Source organism: Tupaia chinensis, unplaced genomic scaffold, assembly GCF_000334495.1.
Source record: "Tupaia chinensis unplaced genomic scaffold, TupChi_1.0 Scaffold000392_1, whole genome shotgun sequence".
Taxonomy (NCBI): domain Eukaryota; kingdom Metazoa; phylum Chordata; class Mammalia; order Scandentia; family Tupaiidae; genus Tupaia; species Tupaia belangeri.
The window spans coordinates 4,064,854-4,082,723 of NW_006159894.1; the positions used below are offsets into that span (position 1 = coordinate 4,064,854).

The 17,870-nt window shown below is 40.5% G+C and overlaps 2 pseudogenes; both read right to left on the reverse strand.

Moving 5' to 3' along the window:
- Positions 1-2,187: 2,187 nt before the first annotated feature.
- On the reverse strand, positions 2,188-6,543 carry LOC102497841 (nucleolar protein 8-like; annotated as a pseudogene).
- LOC102471015 (tubulin-specific chaperone A pseudogene) lies at positions 5,026-5,454 on the reverse strand (annotated as a pseudogene).
- Positions 6,544-17,870: the final 11,327 nt, after the last annotated feature.

Genomic DNA, 17,870 nt, shown 5'->3' on the forward strand with positions numbered 1-17,870 from the left:
CAGGCCTTCCCCTTACTCAGACTATCTCACCTATTTCATTGCTAGAAAAACAACTCCTAGGGAGACCAGCAGTTAGCATAATGGCTATGCCTCTGAACTCCCATGTAGCCAACCACGATTCGAGTCCTGGACCCGGTGGCTTAGACTCACACCGGGTGCATGTGCGTGCGTGCCCAAGATCCCGAGAGGAGAATGGGGAAGGGATTGTGGCGTGGCCATCCCAACTGGGGAGTGATTTCTCACTTTCTATCTCTCTGTCTCTCTCTGTCTTTCTGGTGAGCACATGCGCCCTATAGCAAAAACCTTTCCAAAAAAGAAAAAAGAAAAACATCTCCTATTCATCCCCTAAAATCATTATAAGCATTCCACCTCTGGGGAAACAAGTTCCTAAGAAAAACTCAATTTTTAATTAGAAAAGACATTTGCATCACACCTTCTTTAAAGGAGACAAGAGCGATGAGCATGGCCCTGGAGATAACATTCAAACCACCTTAGATAATTTTATCTCTGTTTTTTCTTTTGTCCTGTATCCAGTGACTACTGATGAGGCAGACTGTGATACATGTTGATTTCACTGCTAGGGTCCAGGAAGAATAGACAGGTTATTGGACTATTCAGAGTTGGCAAGGTCTCATGGAAAACATGAATAGAAATTTTTTTTAATCTTTTGTATTTTCAGTACTTATACATTTTCTGCAGAAGTGTATCCTCAACATTCGTCACTATCCCCAAGAACTTTTGGAGGACAAGATGAGTGGTCTGTTAAGCTGCAGCTCTGTCAAACAGTAGGTACAAAGGACAGGTTTTTTGGGGGGTTTTGTTTTGTTTTGTTTTGTTTTTTGGAGAGGTTTTTGCTATAGGGCGCGTGCGCTCCCCAGAGAGACAGAGAGAGACAGAGAAACAGAAAGCAAGAAATCCCCCCCCCCCCAGAGGGGATGGCCACACCACAATCCCTTCCCCTCCATTCTCCTCCTGGGATCTTGGGCATGCACACACATGCACCCGGTGTGAGTTTAAGCCACCGGGTCCAGGACTCAAACCACGGTAGACTACATGGGAGTCCAGCGACACAGCCACGCTAACTGCTGGTCACAAGGGACAGTTTTAAAAGAAAAAATAGCTTCCAGGACAGCAAGAATCATGTGTATGGATTGGCATATCTGAAGACAAAATGTGTTCCTGGTAAAGGAGAGTGATTAGCCATGGAACCTGCCCAAACCCGGGGCAAATGTGAGCAGGGCCATCTAAGCACTGTGTAGAGAAGGGGCCTGGTCCAAGGACTCCACATGCCTGATGGAGAGGGAACTATGATATCTAAGCAGAGCTTGTATATCTAAGTAGCAAGTGTCTTAGTCTCTTAGGGCTGCCATAACAATGACCACAAGTTGGGTGGCTAAAAATAACAAATGTATTGTTTCATTGTGTTAGCATGGTTTGTTCTTCCAGAGGCTCTGGGTAAGAATCTCTTCCATGCCTCTTCCTAGCTTCTGGTGGTTGCCAGCTTTCCTTGGCTTATTCTTTTATAACTCCAGTCTTTGCCTCTATCTTCACATAGTCATCTTCTCTTTTGTTAAGAACATGTCTCTTCTTTTATAGGGAAACTTTTCACTTGTAACTTGTCCTTAGACTAAGGGTTCACCCTAACTCAGGATGATTCTTCTTGAGACTCTTTTTGTTTGATTGTTTCATTTTTTAAAAGCTTAGTTTAATTTTTTGAACTACTTAGGAAGAAATACAGAGGGATTCCACAGAAAAGGATGGCAACCAGAATGACATTCTACCAGCCAGATTTTGAATATTCTTTCACTCTGAAATTTCTTCTTTGTCAGCTAAAACTATTATTTTGAGTCAGTTTCCTCAGGTGAGCCTGTTGCCAGTTCAGTATCAAAACTAATGCTGGGAACCAGCAGTTAGCATAATGGCTATGTCGCTGGACTCCCACGTAGTCGACCGCGGTTCGCTTCCCAGACCCGGTGGCTTAAAACTCACGCCAGGCGCGTGTACGTGCATGCCCAAGATCCCGAGAGGAGAATGGAGGAGAAGGGATTGTGGCGTGACCATCCCCCCTGGGGGGTGATTTCTCGCTTTCTGTCTCTATGTCTTTCTCTGTCTGTCTGGCTAGTGCATACGCCCTGTAGCAAAAACCTCTCCAAAAAAAAAAAAAACTAATGCTGACGTTGATTATTTTCATTTCATTTTCCTCCTTGCATCTTTATGCTTCTTCTGACAACCATATGTTGAATGCTCTGGCCTCCCAAAAGTTACTGTTGATATTATTTCCTACTCCTTTCCAAAATAATTCACAAAAGCAAAGTTTTTCATCATCCTTAGTGAAAAAGAAAAATCTAGTGGTATGTTTTTCAGGTAATGATGCTTCTCCAGAACTTGGGGTTTGGGGTTCTGTTTCTTCAATAATATCTTCTTCTGAACTGCTATATTGAAAGCAGTTCAATGAGGATCTCCCTTCCAGACAGCCTGCCCAGGTTTTACTGTCTTAACTCTAAAATTCTCTTCCTTTACATAGTCAGTGTTAGAATCAAACAAGGAGAGTGTGAACCCACGGAGCTGCTCAGCTCCACTCCTCAGGATTGCAGAGTTGTGGATTTCTTCAGCCGGTTTCTCCACCACAGGTCTTATTCCAGAGCGTGTCTTCTTCATTTCCACTGATCTCTTTTGTAGTTTGGAATATTTCTTTCAAACCCATAGCAATGTTAAAATATACTTCTTTAGACACCACAGGAAGCTTCTCAGTTTCCTCCTCTTTCATTTTGCTTTACGTTCTTTAGGTTTTTCATCTCTTTTTCTTTCACAAGTGGCACGGTCACACCTGGTTGGATCATAGCAAATGAGTGCTTAAATTTCTTAGCAGCTACTGATCCTTTGCTTATAGAATTGCTTAAACTAATGTACAGAACACTGCACCACTTTCAGGGCTTTCTCCTTTTCTGCAGCTCTTCTTCCTCAGCAGTTTTCTTTTCATTCACCTCTTCCTGTCCTCTTCACTGTCACTTTCTAGAAAGCGAGAGTCCATGCAGAATCTGTCAGCATTGCCAAAGTGTGATTCTAAGTCCATGAACTCTGTCCAGCTCTGCCTTCAATCTGAAATTTTGAATGTTATTGCCATTGTCAGGATCAAATTCTTCATTATCACTGCTATCAAGCGATCTCCCAGATGCCTTGCCCATGAACTCTTTTACCCGTTTCTCTCCTGGATGGCTCTGCCTCTGAGTAGATATCTCCCCTGCTTCACTTTCACTATCAGAACCAAAGATGATATGCATTGGCTCATCGACTTTGCACATTATGCACCTGCTTCTTCTGCACTTATTTTGCTTCCTGCCTCACCTCCAAGGCTGCCAAACACTTCTGATTATATTCAGCATGCTTGTTCTTACCATTCACATTAGGCAAATTACTAATTGACAGTGAGAAATCAGTTTGACTTTCCTGTGTCTTTCCCAGAAGAGTCCTCTGATGATTTCTCAAAAGATACGAGTCTGCTTGAATCTACCCAGTCTTCCTCTGAAGCCTCTGTTTGTGGCACTATGACAACTATCTTTGTCAAAGCCTATCTTGTGAGTCTTTGCACTAAGACTTAAGGATTTCTTACCTTATAATAGCACGCTAGAAACAGGATCTCAACTTCCCTTTTCTGAACTGGGATCTTGGTTCTCAAAAGTAGATTGTCTTTTGTGAGGCTGGATGTGGTTTAGGACATTCATCTTCTTTGCATGTTGGCATGGAGTCAGTTTGCTTAATGAGCCATCAGCATAAGAGGACCCATTTTCAATGAAAGTGCTATTGGGGTCCTCACGTTTCAAGGAATCAATTTTAAGGATTTTTCTCACTGAGTCTTCTCTATAAAGAAAGCCTACTCCCTTGAATGCCAGGAATTTTGGCTTTAAATTGTTTTCCTTAGATTTCTGTTTATCGATGGTGTTATCTTTTTCTTTCAAAAAGGAAGCCATAATTTCCTAAGGACTAATACACTCTTGGCCTCTGCAGAAGCATCAGGAATCCTGGGAATCTTAGAGGTTCCTTCTAACTTCCAGTGGGTAGTGGTTTCTGGGTTATTGCTGTAAAATCTTCTTTTGGAACCTCCAGATCACTCCCAGTTCCAAATCACCTACAGTGAGATTCATATAGAAACAGTTTTGCATCATGGTGTTGTACTCATCTCCTTCAGACTTGGCTATTCTAATGCAGAATCAGCATCTTCACTGATACCGTAGTTAGATGGAGATTTACAATTAAGAGACCTTACTCTTCCTTTCTGTACTTTAACACAGTGATCAGAAAGCTGAGTTTTCTTTATTTTCTTAATTATTTATTTTATTTTATTTATTTGTTTTAATTTAATTTGACCAGAGAGAGAGAGAGAGAAAGTGAGGAAGGAAGCCACCAAGTCAGGGACTTGAACCATGGTTGGCCATGTAGGAGTGTCCAGCGCCTTAATCACTATGCCACCTGCTAGTCCCCGAGTTTTCTCTTTTTTTTTTTAAAGACATTTTCTTGTGTATAGATTTTTCCATGTATGAAAATTCTGTGCCATTTTGACCTTACTAATATTTTTCTTCATTGCAATGATTTTATTTGTATCTCCTAAACCATACAATCATTTTCTACATCATCATCACTAGCAAGGCATTATTTTTGATACTGAGACCTGTTACAGATTGACATTTGTAAGTATTTGATTTGAAATTAGCCCTTATAACTTCAAACAGATTGTTTTCAGAATCATTTGCTGAGAGCCATGTAATTCTCTGTAAATTTTCCTCTTTTCCAATTATTGTTCTTAATTTATCTTCAGAATCACTATCATCCTCATCAGACATGCTATTGGGTTATCTGAAAAATCATTATTCATTTTTGCATAGAAAAGAAAGAAAAATACTCATGACTTTTTCAACGAGCAGTATTTCTTTTTTATGAAATAAACGACTTTATTAGATGAACTCATTTGACACATTAAATATGCAAAGGAATATATATGAATAGCATAAAAAGAATCACATTCTCATACTACTTGAACACACAGCTGTGGTCAAAATAATGAATTGTTGAATGGACCCCTGAATTTAATGCAGAAAACGCCCTGTACAGAAAGTTTCGGGCTTCTAATTTTACTGAATTCAGTACTAAACCTGCTTCTTTATATTCTTTAGCTTCTTCCAAATCGTTTTCATTTTCTAATATCTGCTGAAGATCCGTATATGCAGCTTCCAATCTGCGCTGGCAATCTGGGATCATCATCTGGGACTCTTGGAGGAACTCTGCCTGCTTTTTAATGGCATAATTTTCCCCATCTTCAGCTTTCATTTTTTCAATCTTTTCTTCTTGTTCTTTTGCTTCTTTTTCATACATGGCTTTTTCTTTGACCTATCACTCCACCATGCCAGTCTTGATCTTGATTTGCCTCAGGAGAGGATCAGCCGTGGTCCCTGGAGCACCCGGAAGCTCAGTGTTTCTTTTTTTGGAAGTTTCCCAGCCAGAAGTCTGAAAAAGTACATTTTTAAGTTTCTGAATATCAAAACCATATACAGGAGTGATTTATGTTTTCAGAAGGGGAATGGAATCACAAGGTGTTTTTTGTATTACTTGTTGCTATGTTAAGTGTGGACTCTTCACTCAACCTGTCCTTGGACTCCTAGCCAGGGACTCAGCGACTCAGCAGAATGTGTAATCTTTTGCATTTTTGTTATCTTCTTGGGATGGTCATGAAAATCAGAGAACTGTCCTCACTATTTCTTGCTCTTTGGATCATTACTGCCTTCCAATTCCCAAATGAGGCTAGATATAGAAGTGGTATTTGCAGGGACCAGCAGTTAGCGTACTGACTATGTCTCTGGAGTCCCATGCAGTCAACCGTAGTTCGAGTCCCGGACCCGGTGGCTTAAACTCATGCTGGGTGCATGTGCGTGTGTGCTCAAGATCCTGAGAGGAGAATGGAAGAAAAGGGATTGCAGTTTGACCATCCTCCCTGGGAGGTGATTTCTCACTTTCTGCCTCTCTATCTCTGTCTTTCTGGTGAGCACACACGCCCTGTAGCAAAAACCTCTACAAAAAAAAAAAAAAAAAAAAGAAGGTTTGCGAAATCCTCTTCTATCTTCTTTAGGTTGTGGTAGAATTTTGATGAATTATATTTTATGATTTTTACACTTAGGTCGATTCTTAAGGTGAAGAACAGGTAAGATTCTTCCAAATGCACTCACAACCAAGACTGGATGCCCTGTACTTCTTTCTCTGGCACAGCTTTCCTATGAAAATCCCCTCTTTCCATTTTTTTCTACCAAGATGGTGGTGTCTGCTGTTGATTTTTCTTCCTTTGATTTTGCTTCTCTCTCTTGGGTTAGTCTGTACAAAATGCTTTCTTTTGCTAGCTGAATTTGTAGTGTTCCATTTTTTCATTTTGTTTTACTTAAAACAGACATGTGTTTTTTTCAGATCCGCATCTGTTACTCTGATGTTGATACATGCAAAGACTTTCTGTGGGCTTCTTTGGTCATCTTTCTGTGTGATGATCTCCACATCAGAAACTTCTCCAAATCTATAATATTCAGCCATATAAAAAAAAAATCCTGGCATTTGATAGAAAGTGGTTTAATATGGAAGATTTATGGCTGAGTGAAGTAAGCAAAGTAAGAAAAATTCACCAAAAAGATTGAGAAAGGGCCATGAAAGATAGATATTATATGTCTCCATTTAATATACACTGACTGTTCGCATTCTACAGTAGAGACTGAAAGATTGGAAGACATAAAAGCATTAAAAATAATTATGGAGTCACCTTCTGGCCCAACACCCAAAAAAAGCCAGAACTCATGAACACCTGAGGTGGGCCTAGCCCTGCCCCTTTAACTGGAAAGCCTCTCCCCTAAACCTCTCCTTCTGGCCTAATATCCTGCAAAAAGCCAGGTAGGGTGGTCTCTGTCTTCTTTGTGTCTCTGTCCCTATATCTCTCTCCCTTTCTCTCAAAATTTTTCTCTTTTATATATATGCTTTTAAAAATTCTATAAGTACTGTCTCTTGTCTCTGACCTCTCCTTTCTCTTGCTAATTTCAGAATCATGTGCATCTGAGGTGGGCCTAGACTGCCCCTTCTGTGCAGTAAGCTAGCACATTGTGCAATTCTCATTTTTTTGCATTTTTCTTTTTTAAAAAAAATTTCCCTTTTCATTGTTTTGTCTTTTTTTGTTTGGTCTTTTTCCCTTTGTTTCCTTTCTTTTACCTGATTTTCTCACCTTGCTTCTTATCTTCCACATATTGAGTGTCTAGGCAGGTCTAGGTGCACAGTAGCAAAACATCTGAATACTTTTAGGGTCATAGTAAACCTCATCCCCCACTAAACTGGTACAGAAAGGGAGAAAATCATCTTTTTAAATCTAAATTTAAATTGCTTTCTGTGGATACCATGTTACAGAACACAGTAGTAGAGGCAAAATAGGCATAGAAGTACTTCACAGTAAAGTGAAGCATATGAGCTTACAGTAGCAGAAACCTCTAACAAATTAGCCAAATATGAATATACTCCCAAGTGACTGAAAATCAGAGAAGAGAATCTGCAAAGTGAGCCGCTGGCTGAAATAGAGAGTTGCAGTGAGCAAAGCTCACCTCCTTTCACACACCTCTAAATTCTTAGTTGAAATCCCACAGCTCAGCCCAGATGCACCTATTCCCTTGAAACTGTGAGGCCTTGTAATATCTAGTTCCATTGACAAAAGTGTAGGTTGCTTGGTGAGGATAAGGGAAATATTGCAGGTCATCTCCTTCTACACACCTCTAACACTCAGAGTTAACTTCAAGGAGGTAGGAAGTAACGTATAATTCATCAGATGACCAGAAACTGCCACAAAGGCACAAGAAATGTGGGAAATCAAGAAAATATCTCTCCTCCCACAGGGAAAGAACAGCCTTTCATCATCCATAGACAGTACAATGGAACTCATGAAAACGTCAGATAAAGAACGTAGGATAGTCATAGTGACAAAGCTAACAGAAATGCAGAGAAGAGAGACAATGAACTCCAGAAAATGCAGGAGAAAAAAGACAAAAAGTTTCAGGAGATGAGGAAGTTCTTCCATGATCTGAAAAAATCAAATGAAAGCTAGGTTGTAATGCAGGAAATCAAAGCCTCCCTTGAAAGTATTAAAAGCAGATTAGAGGAACCAGCAGTTAGCGTAATGGCTATGTCGCTGAACTCCCATGTAGTCGACCACGGTTCGCGTCCTGGACCCAGTGGCTTAAAATTCATGCCGGGCGCATGTTCATGTTCCCAAGATCCCTAGAGGAGAATGGAGGAGAAGGGACTGTGGCATAGCCATCCCCCCTGGGGGGTGATTTCTTGCTTTCTGTCTCTCTGTCTCTCTCTCTGTCTGGTGAGCACATGCGCCCTATAGCAAAAACCTCTCCCAAAAAAAAAAAAAAAAAAAAGCAGATTAGATCATGCAGAAGATCAAACCTTGGATGTAGAAGATAGAACCTCTGACCTAGAAAAATTCACCAAAAAGATTGAGAAAATAACGCTAAAAATGAGAATAATATACGAGTAATACTAGATACCACTAAATGCCCAAACATCCAAATAATCAGTATCCTGGAAGGTGAAGAAACTAATAAAGGCATTGATAATCTATTCCATGAAATCCTGGAAGAAAACATTCAAATATCCAGACCCAAGAAATATAAAGGACTCCACATAGAATCAACTCAAGAAATTTTCTCCAAGGCACATCATAGCCATATTGACCAAAACCACAAAGAGACAAGATACTAAAATTGGCAAGTGAAAAATGTCAAGTTACTTTCAAAGGATATCCCATCAGGCTAACATTGGATCTCTTGTCAGAAATAATGCAAGCAAGTAAAGAATGGGAAAATATATTCAAAGTGTTAAGTGTAAAACAATTTCAACCAAAAATATTATGTCAGGCAAGATAATCTTTTATATGGGAAGAAAAGATAAAAAACATTCTCAGATAAACAAAACCTGAAAGAATTTGTCAATACCAGACCAGAGCTTTGAGATGTTCTGAAGGGAGTACTATATCAGGAAAACTAAAGACAGATGGACAAATAAGAAAACAAAAGATGACCAAGAAAAAGACCAACTTAATGGTAGGGACAAGTTCTGAAATATAATAATGTGGAATGTTAACAGAATGGTCAGATGGCAGTAGCACTGCAAATTCAACAAAAAACATTACATTAGACTGACCTGGTGAAATAGAATTCTATGACTTTTCTAAAACATTACTGATTTTCTTCTAAGCCTTGTCTTCCAGATTTAAGGACTATTATTTTGAGTTGTTGATAAGTTCAGCAATTTGTTTTTTTAAAAAAAGATTTTTTTTTCATTGAAACAAACTTTTCTCCCCTTCCTCATCCTTTGCAATTGTAAAATATTCGTGAGCATTCTTATTTTGCGGCAGAATGGTTATTTGCATAAGTTCAACAATACAATAGTATTTGTTGCCTTGCACCAGAAATTGAATTCTTATGGGGCTTTGTGCAAATAACAGACCAAATTGAGATTAACATAAGTTTTTTGCAAATAAGTTAGTTTATACCTCTCTTTAGTAAAGGGGGATGGAGAGAGAAAAAAATGTTTCAGAAGAAAAGTACAGTGCACTTGTCACTCGATTCTAGCTTTGTCCATATTTTCAGTTTAAGATCTTCTGTGAATCAATAAAATGTGGAAAAATGTTTAGTATGGAAGGGAGGGAGGGAACAGGGAAGGAAAAGCTGGTAAAAGTGGGCTTAATTGACAAAAAATGAGAAGCTATTTGCTGATGATAATGTATATAGTAATACTTTGTCTTGACTGGATCAGAGTAATGTGTAGTATTTGTGTCAGAAAAAGAAATGTATACTGTAAAGACATGTCATTAAATGTAAATACATTTTTAAAAAATAGTTATGAATACTGGAGACAGTGTGGAAGGGGAGTGAGAGAAGGGAAGAGTATAGGGAAGGAAATTAGAGGGGAAAATAGAGTCAAGATATTTTGGGGACGCAGAAATGGTTTATTACCTGTTGATGATGACGTGCATAATATTCTCAACTGGACTGGTCTGAGGTGTCTTTGATGTTGGGTAAATTCTCTTTACAAGCCATATATTTTCTTTGTAAGCTAAATGATGTATAGCAATCGAATGTATAAAAAAAAAAGAAGAAGAAAATAAATTTTTTTTAAAAAGAAACTTCTCCAAATCTGCTGAAGTAGGTTTTATAGATTCGTGTCAGAAATTATCTGGCCAAGGCCACCACAAAAAGGCACTCTGTTTCTCTGTTGGCTTTCATGAAGGCTGGACATACACTCTGTGTGTTTACTTCATCTCCAAAAGCCAGAACTGCAAAGGTCCTTAACTTCTAGTCCCCAAATGCTAATTCCTTGAGATTCTTAATTACATCTACAAAGACTCTTTTTCAAATAAAATCACATTCACAGGATCTAGGTAGACATACATTTGAGTGAGCCACCATTCAGCTCTAGAAGAAATGTATTACTCTGATCCAAACTTTATCACTAACACCCCAGCTCTGAATCCAAGCTGACCACACTTCCTCTGATCGTGATTTCATTCCCCAGGTTGAAGGACCTGCCCAAAGTTCTTGAGAATCCCATCTCTCTCTACAGTTCTTGTATAAAATGAGTGGATTGAAATTCTGGTTTTATATTTGAGTAATATGAGTCAAATAATTGTGTCCATGCTAGAGAAGGAGTGGATCATCTTTTTTTTTTTTTTTTTGGAGAGATTTTTTTTCACTGTAGGGCGCGTGCGCTCGACAGACAGAGAGAGACATAGAGACAGAAAGCGAGAAATCACCCCCCCAGGGGGGATGGTCATGCCGCAATCCCTTCTCCTCCATTCTCCTCTCGGGATCTTGGGCACGCACGCACACGCGCCCGGCGTGAGTTTTAAGCCACCGGGTCCGGGACACGAACCGCGGTCGACTACGTAGGAGTCCAGCGACATAGCCATTACGCTAACTGCTGGTTCCCGAGAAGGAGTGGATCATCTTTAATGTGTTAACTGAATCCTTGTTCTGAGCCTGCCAGCCTGGGGCCAAACCCAAGTCTTCTAAATTCCTTAAGGTAAACATTTAGGCAGCCTCCTGGAGAGACCTCCGGCCAGCGGTTCTACAGATGACCCTTTCCTGTGCCTGGCCACACAAGCACAGAGAAAGAGAAAACCAGAGCTCCACAGTGAGCCAGCAGTCACTCCAGTTCCCTCCACCCTACTTACTTCTGTGCTGACAAGTGTCTGTATGATGGTGTATACTACTAGTGTGACCCTTTGGACAGTCTTTGGGAATAAAAAGTGAAGCCGGTCAAAATGCTGGAAGAGGAGGTAGAGAAGAAACTTAAAGACCACCCTGGCCCCTAATGAGCCATCTCAGCGTGAGCACTGACCTAAAGCTGGAGAGTCAGTGCCTGAGAACAGACACTCCACACCAGAATTGGGAATGCAAGCTCTCTTCTCGAATGCACTCTGCCATGTGTCACTGGAGCTGAAATCAAGCTTTCAAAGCCCTCTATTCAGTAGGAATAGAGCTACACAGAGACGTTTTAACCTGCTTTGTGTTGCTAGTTTTGTTGTTGCTTCTGGTGTTTTTCTCATGCTTTCCAAAGGATCCGGCTTCCTAGGAGAAGTTGGTGGTTTTTCAGTAATTTACAGCTGTTCCCTGTGACAGAAAAAGAATTAAGACTTTTTGGGCAAGAGCAGAGTCAGTGCTGTCGGTGCTATTGGCCACCTAGCAAAGAAACTGCTGGACTCGTCTGAGGAGCACAAGGAGCACCTGGCTGAGGTTTTTCAAGTGTGTAAATAGGACTGAATTAGCCAGAAATGAATCTACACTGTTCTTATCTCCTGTTTATGTGAATGGCTGTCTTTAGTACTTTTTTTGACTGCCTAACATTATTATTTCCCTCCTTATTGATAAAAACTTGAAAATAAAATTCACAATGTATTCTATTGCTATTCAGGGTATTTTTATACCACTAATTTTTTTTTATTTTAAAATATTCCACGATGGGGACCAGCAGTTAGCATAATGGCTATGTCGCTGGACTCCCACGTAGTCGACCGCAGTTCGCGTCCTGGACCCGGTGGCTTAAAACTCACGCCGGGCGCGTGTGCATGCGTGCCCAAGATCCCAAGAGGAGAATGGAGGAGAAGGGATTGCAGCGTGGCCATCCCCCCCTGGGGGGTGATTTCCTGCTTTCTGTCTCTCTCTTTCTGTCTGTCTGGCGAGCGCACGCGCCCTATAGCAAAAACCTCTCCAAAAAAAAAAAAAAAATTCCACAATGTTAATAGCTACACAAAACTGGAAATAAATGATTTTTTTTTAATTAAGATTCTTAAGTGTCACAATGACACTATTAGTGTGTCCTCAGAAGACACTTCAGGGAAGAGATAAAAAGTTCTTAGATGGGACCGACAGGTGGCATGGTGGTTAAAGGTGCTAGATTCCCATATGGCAGACCGCAGTTTAAGTCCTGGACCAGGCAGCTTGTTTTCTTGCTTTCCCTTTCTCGGTCTGTATCTCTCTAGTCAAATTAAAAAATAATAATAACAAATGTAATTATTAAATAAATAATTCTAAAAAAAAAAAAAACAGCTTCTGGAAGCTTTCATCTATGAGCTTCCAGAAACCTGAGAGTTTCTGGCAACTATAGAAAGTCTCAGATTGAATGTGTAGTGGTTACCAGACCCATGGACACTGAGACGGGGAAGAAGTATGCACCCTGTAAACAAAGGCAGAGGCAAGGACAGGTTTATAGATTCAACGTTGTGAAGATCAATGATGCGCTAACTGAAGTCTTATGTTTATACTTCTGAGATTAACTTGAGCTAAAAATGTGTTTTTCTTTGTATCTGAAATACATGAGTCTATATGAGTGTCCTGTCTGGCTTCCCCTTATTTTCTGTATCAAAGATGAGCCTAAACATTGTGTCTTCCCAATCTCTCATCAAGGTTAGCCAACAGAGCAGAAGTATAGGGCTAGGAGATCCAGCACACTTTTACCCAATCTTCAAGTCCCCTGTGTCACCAGCTTGTACAGAAGTGGCAGCAGCTGTAGAAGAAGGAGAATGGCTTCCTAGTGGAAGGGCCCACGGCAAGGACTATGCATGTTTTGCATTTCATTTCACACCTAGCCTACCGGGCCTCTACCTAATAAAAGAAAAACAGTGAAAGTTTCTTAGAACATAAGAGGTAGAATTATTAAGGAAACACTCTTAGTGGCCCACTCATGGTTCTTCAAACAGAAAGTAGGAATATCATTTTAAGAAAAACCAGTAAAATTAGTAGCAGCATATTCTGTAAAGTGGAGACATATTCAGCTTGCCAAACTTCAGGATCTAACACGTGCCAATTCTTACTTCCCTAAAGGATTCAAAACTCAAACCTGGGACCAGCAGATTGGGTAATGGCTATGTCGCTGGACTCCCATGTAGTCGACCGTGGTTCAAGTCCTGGAACCGGAGGCTTAAAACTCATTCTGGGTGCGTGTGCGTGTGCGTGTGCGTGTGTGCCCAAGATCCCGAGAGGAGAATGGAGGAGAAGGGATTGTGCTGGCGTGGTCATCCCCCTGGGGGGGATGATTTCTCGCTTTTTATCTCTCTCTTGTCTTTCTGGTGAGCTCACGCGTCTTATACCAAAAACCTCTCCAAAAAAAAAACCTCAGCCCCAATGTAACAACAGATTTTTTTTTTTTTTTTTGGAGAGGTTTTTGCTATAGGGTGTGTGCGCTTGCCAGACAGACAGGGAGAGACAGAGAGAGACAGAAAGCGAGAAATCACCCCCCAGGGGGGAAGGCCACGCTGCAATCCCTTCTCTTCCATTCTCCTCTCGGGATCTTGGGCACGCACGCACACGCGCCTGGCGTGAGTTTTAAGCCACCAGGTCCGGGACGCAAACCGTGGTCGACTACATGGGAGTCCAGCGACATAGCCATTACGCTAACTGCTGGTCCCACTACAGAAATATTTTTGATTGAGATGAGGCTCGAACCCTAAGCCACACAACTGTGGCTATCAAATATACTTCTGTTACAATGACCCTTCCAAATACAATGAGTTTTCTCCAAGGATTTTGGAATGTATCATATAAACAAACAACCATTTTATAGTAGATATTTTTGTTACATTAAAGGGTTTTCACCCTAAGATAAAGATCAGACTAGAGCCTTAAACCACAATTTTATATCATCTTATTTCACTTTATTTTTCTATTTATTCATTTATTTTAATTTGACTAGAGAGGGATGGACATACACAGAAAGAGAGCAAGAGAGAGAAAAAACAAGAGAGAGAAAGTGAGAAAATAAGCCACCAGGTCTGGAACTCAAACCATGGTCGACCACGTGGGAGTCCAACGCCTTTAACCACCATGCCATCTCCCAGCCCTTAAACCACAATTTTTAATGGAAGTTTTCTTTTTAAAGGTGAGATATGCTATTTTTCATGACAGCTTTGTTGTCACAAACAGAAATTCAAAGTAGAAATCTGAAGGCTAATCAGGTAGGATTTCCTACTTGCTATTCTTGGAACTTGGCTCAGCTTATGGGAGAATTGTCTACTAGTTTAATACTCCATTTTCCAGAAAAATATAATCTATGTTCAACAGAACCCATTAAATTCCAAAGCAGCCAATTAACAAAGCAGACTCTGTCACCAGGCAAGATGCAATGACATCTGGGTCAACAACATGAAGAAACACGTTATCAATGTGCAAATATGAACAGTTCCAGGAAGCAGACCTTTGCATTCCTTCCTTTTGTTACACTGAAACCAGGACTTACAGCTCACACTTCCAGATAAAAGTTAAGCCCACTTTGACCCTTGCTTCCACCAAGTACTCTAACACTCCGGAACAGCAAAGAGTTGCCTGGCTGAAATTAAAGAATCTTCTGCCAACCCTCACACCTGCCCCTAGCAGTGGCTTCTACAAAGTGAATCTGAGAAATACAATACATCTTCAGAATGCACCTGGAAAACAGCAATATTATATCCACCAGGGACAAGTCTTCCTGGTGATTACTGTGGGCTCTGAAATTTGAGGCTTCCCAAGCTTTCATAATTGTTACCCTAATTAATGTAACTGCAGACAGCATTCTTATATTCCCAGGTACAACAAGTGTCCCATTTTTTGAAGCTCACCAAATCATTTCCTTCAACATGTGTCCAGGATGGATCCTTGAGATTAATGACCCTCCACATGAACTTATCATCTACCTACTGTACAAAGGCGTGTTTTCTTTGCATTTCATTCATGCCTTGACCTTGGAGAGGACAATGTAAAGGGAAATGCCTGATTAACTTCCCATTTATAAACCAATTATTTTACTATTGGCCCCTTCATTCTGCAATCACTGACATAAAATCTTTCACAAAACAAAATGAAATAAATGAGAAATCGATTGTATTCCTTAAAGTTTGCTTTGACGTTGGCTAGTAATAAGAAATGTCTTTTAGTAAGAGAGGTCTGTCAGTAGAATGCTGGACGTCAGAATCTAGCTGTGCCATCCAGTCAAGGGTGCAGAAGCCCTTTCTAATTCATTTTTAATCACATTGACAGAAAAGGGCTACTTTTAACCTAAATCAGGGAAAGATGTTTTCATGTAGATCTAGTCATGCTCAAATTATGCCAAAAACTCATGCAAGGCTAATGAGGAACAAAGGTTCTCCTCCACCACAAGCTATTTGCACTGACTGTGGCTGCCCCAGACGCTCTTTCCCAGGAGTTGGCTCAGCCCCCTCTTGTATCTTCATCTTTTAGTGAGGCTATCCCTAGCCATCCTATTCACAATCATAAACCAGTTGGCCAAACATCCCATCCACTTTCTGTTCTTGACTTTCCCCCACGGCTCTCCAGTAGTTGACATCCTTTATAGTTTGTCTACTCCATCATTTTGCTTATTGCCCCAGGAGAATGTAAGCTTCAGAAGGCCAGAGAGATTTTGGCAACACCTAGAACAGAAACTAGTACGGAGCAGGCATTCAGTAAATATAATGACCAAAGTGTTAGCATAGAAAGTCAGAACTACATTGCCTACCATGATCAAGTAGTCACCCTTCTCTCCACGAGATAGTGCAGTGAAGTCATTTCCATGTCAGCCAAGAACAGAAGAGAGGGAAATGAATGTTCTTATTCTTGCGTGTCAAATACAAAGCATTGTGCCTTTCATTTCACCTGGGAGCTGTGACTCAGATACCAACCGTGATCCCCACTAACACCTCCACCTGATAATCCAGAGATAAGAGGGAAAACATCTTATCCAATTTCTAGCGTGGTTATGCCACTCTGGAGCATTGTATCCAAGGCTGGCTTCCTGGGTACACAACCTGTGTAGTCACTGAAGACCCCATATACAGAAGGGCTCCATATGTTTGGTTTCATGCTCCGCTGCTGCTATCAGAAATGTCTAGAAATCTTATTTTTAAACTTGTTTCATAAGTGAAGTCCGACAAAATAATACAGCCAGCATGTGAGCAGAAGGGGAATGTGAAATAAAGGGAACAGCTTCACGTTTTGATAGCACTTATACCCTGCTTCTTAAATAAGCAGCCCCACATTTTCATTTTGCTCTAGGCCCCCAAAATTTTGTAGTTGCTCCTAGACAGATCCATGTTCTTTATGGAAGGCAATGAAAACTGTCTAAGGTGAAAAAAAATCTCTATTATGGTTCAAGTCTCCTGACTTGAAAGAGACATGGTTCTCTTTTTCTGGCTAGCAACAACAAATTGAGATTTAATTACATTCAGAATTAAGGAGAGTAATTGAGGCAATAAGTTGCTTTCAAAGAAAAAAATAATATATAAAATTATTTTAAAAAATTGTGACTGAACAAGACCAGCAGATGGTATAGTGGTTGCATCACTGGACTCCTACATGGCCAACTGTAGTTCGAGTCCCAGATCCGGCGGCTAGAAACTCACGCTGGGTGCATGTGTGTGTATGTGTGTGTGTGTGTGTGTGTGTGTGTGTGTGTGCCAAAATCCTGAAAGGAGAATGGAGAAGGGATTGTGGCATGGCCATCTCCCATGGGAGGGTGATTTCTCGCTTTTGGTCTTTCTGTCTCTCTCTGTCTCTCTGGTGAGCTCATACAATCTTTCACAAAAACCTCTCTCTACAAAATAATAATAATTACTAGACATATTAATAAGTATAGCTAGGAAACTATTTTTGTTGTTTGCAAACTTTTCAAAAGGTTATTAATTAGCTGGGAGGGGAAGAGTGGCAAGGAGGTGATGTACCCTCTTCACTTAGTGGCTCCAAGATATCAGGTGGCATTTAATGATCACCAAAAGAAGTACATGGAGTAGCTGCAGGGTCCTGCTCAGGAAATTTAGTGAAGGATGCCAATACGAAAAAGTGTTCCTGTGCCAGGTGTCCTCATTCTATCGTGTGCTCCATTCTTCTGTAATCTCAGGGGGAAAAAATGGTATTAAAAGAAAACATTTTGTGATATAAGATCCTTTCCCACTTTCACTGATCCCATGTATTAAAACAGATATCTGTTCTACAAAATACAGAAGTCTGTGGTCTTGAAGAGGCCAGTGCCTATTTAAAACTGATTCTAAATAAAAACAGACCCGGGACCCAATAACTGGTGTACTAGTTAAGGTGCTGGACTCGCACATGACCAACAGTTGTTTGAGTCCTTAGCTAGAGGCTTGAAACTCACACCATGCACATGCAGGCTTGCCCAAAATTCCAAGAGATGAATGGAGGAGAAGGAATTGCAGTGTGACCATCCCCCTTGGGGATAGTTTTTCACTTCCTCTCTGTCTCTCTTTGTGTCTCCAGTGAGCACAGGCACACTATAGCAAAAATCTTAAAAAAAAAAAAACCTGAAAGGCT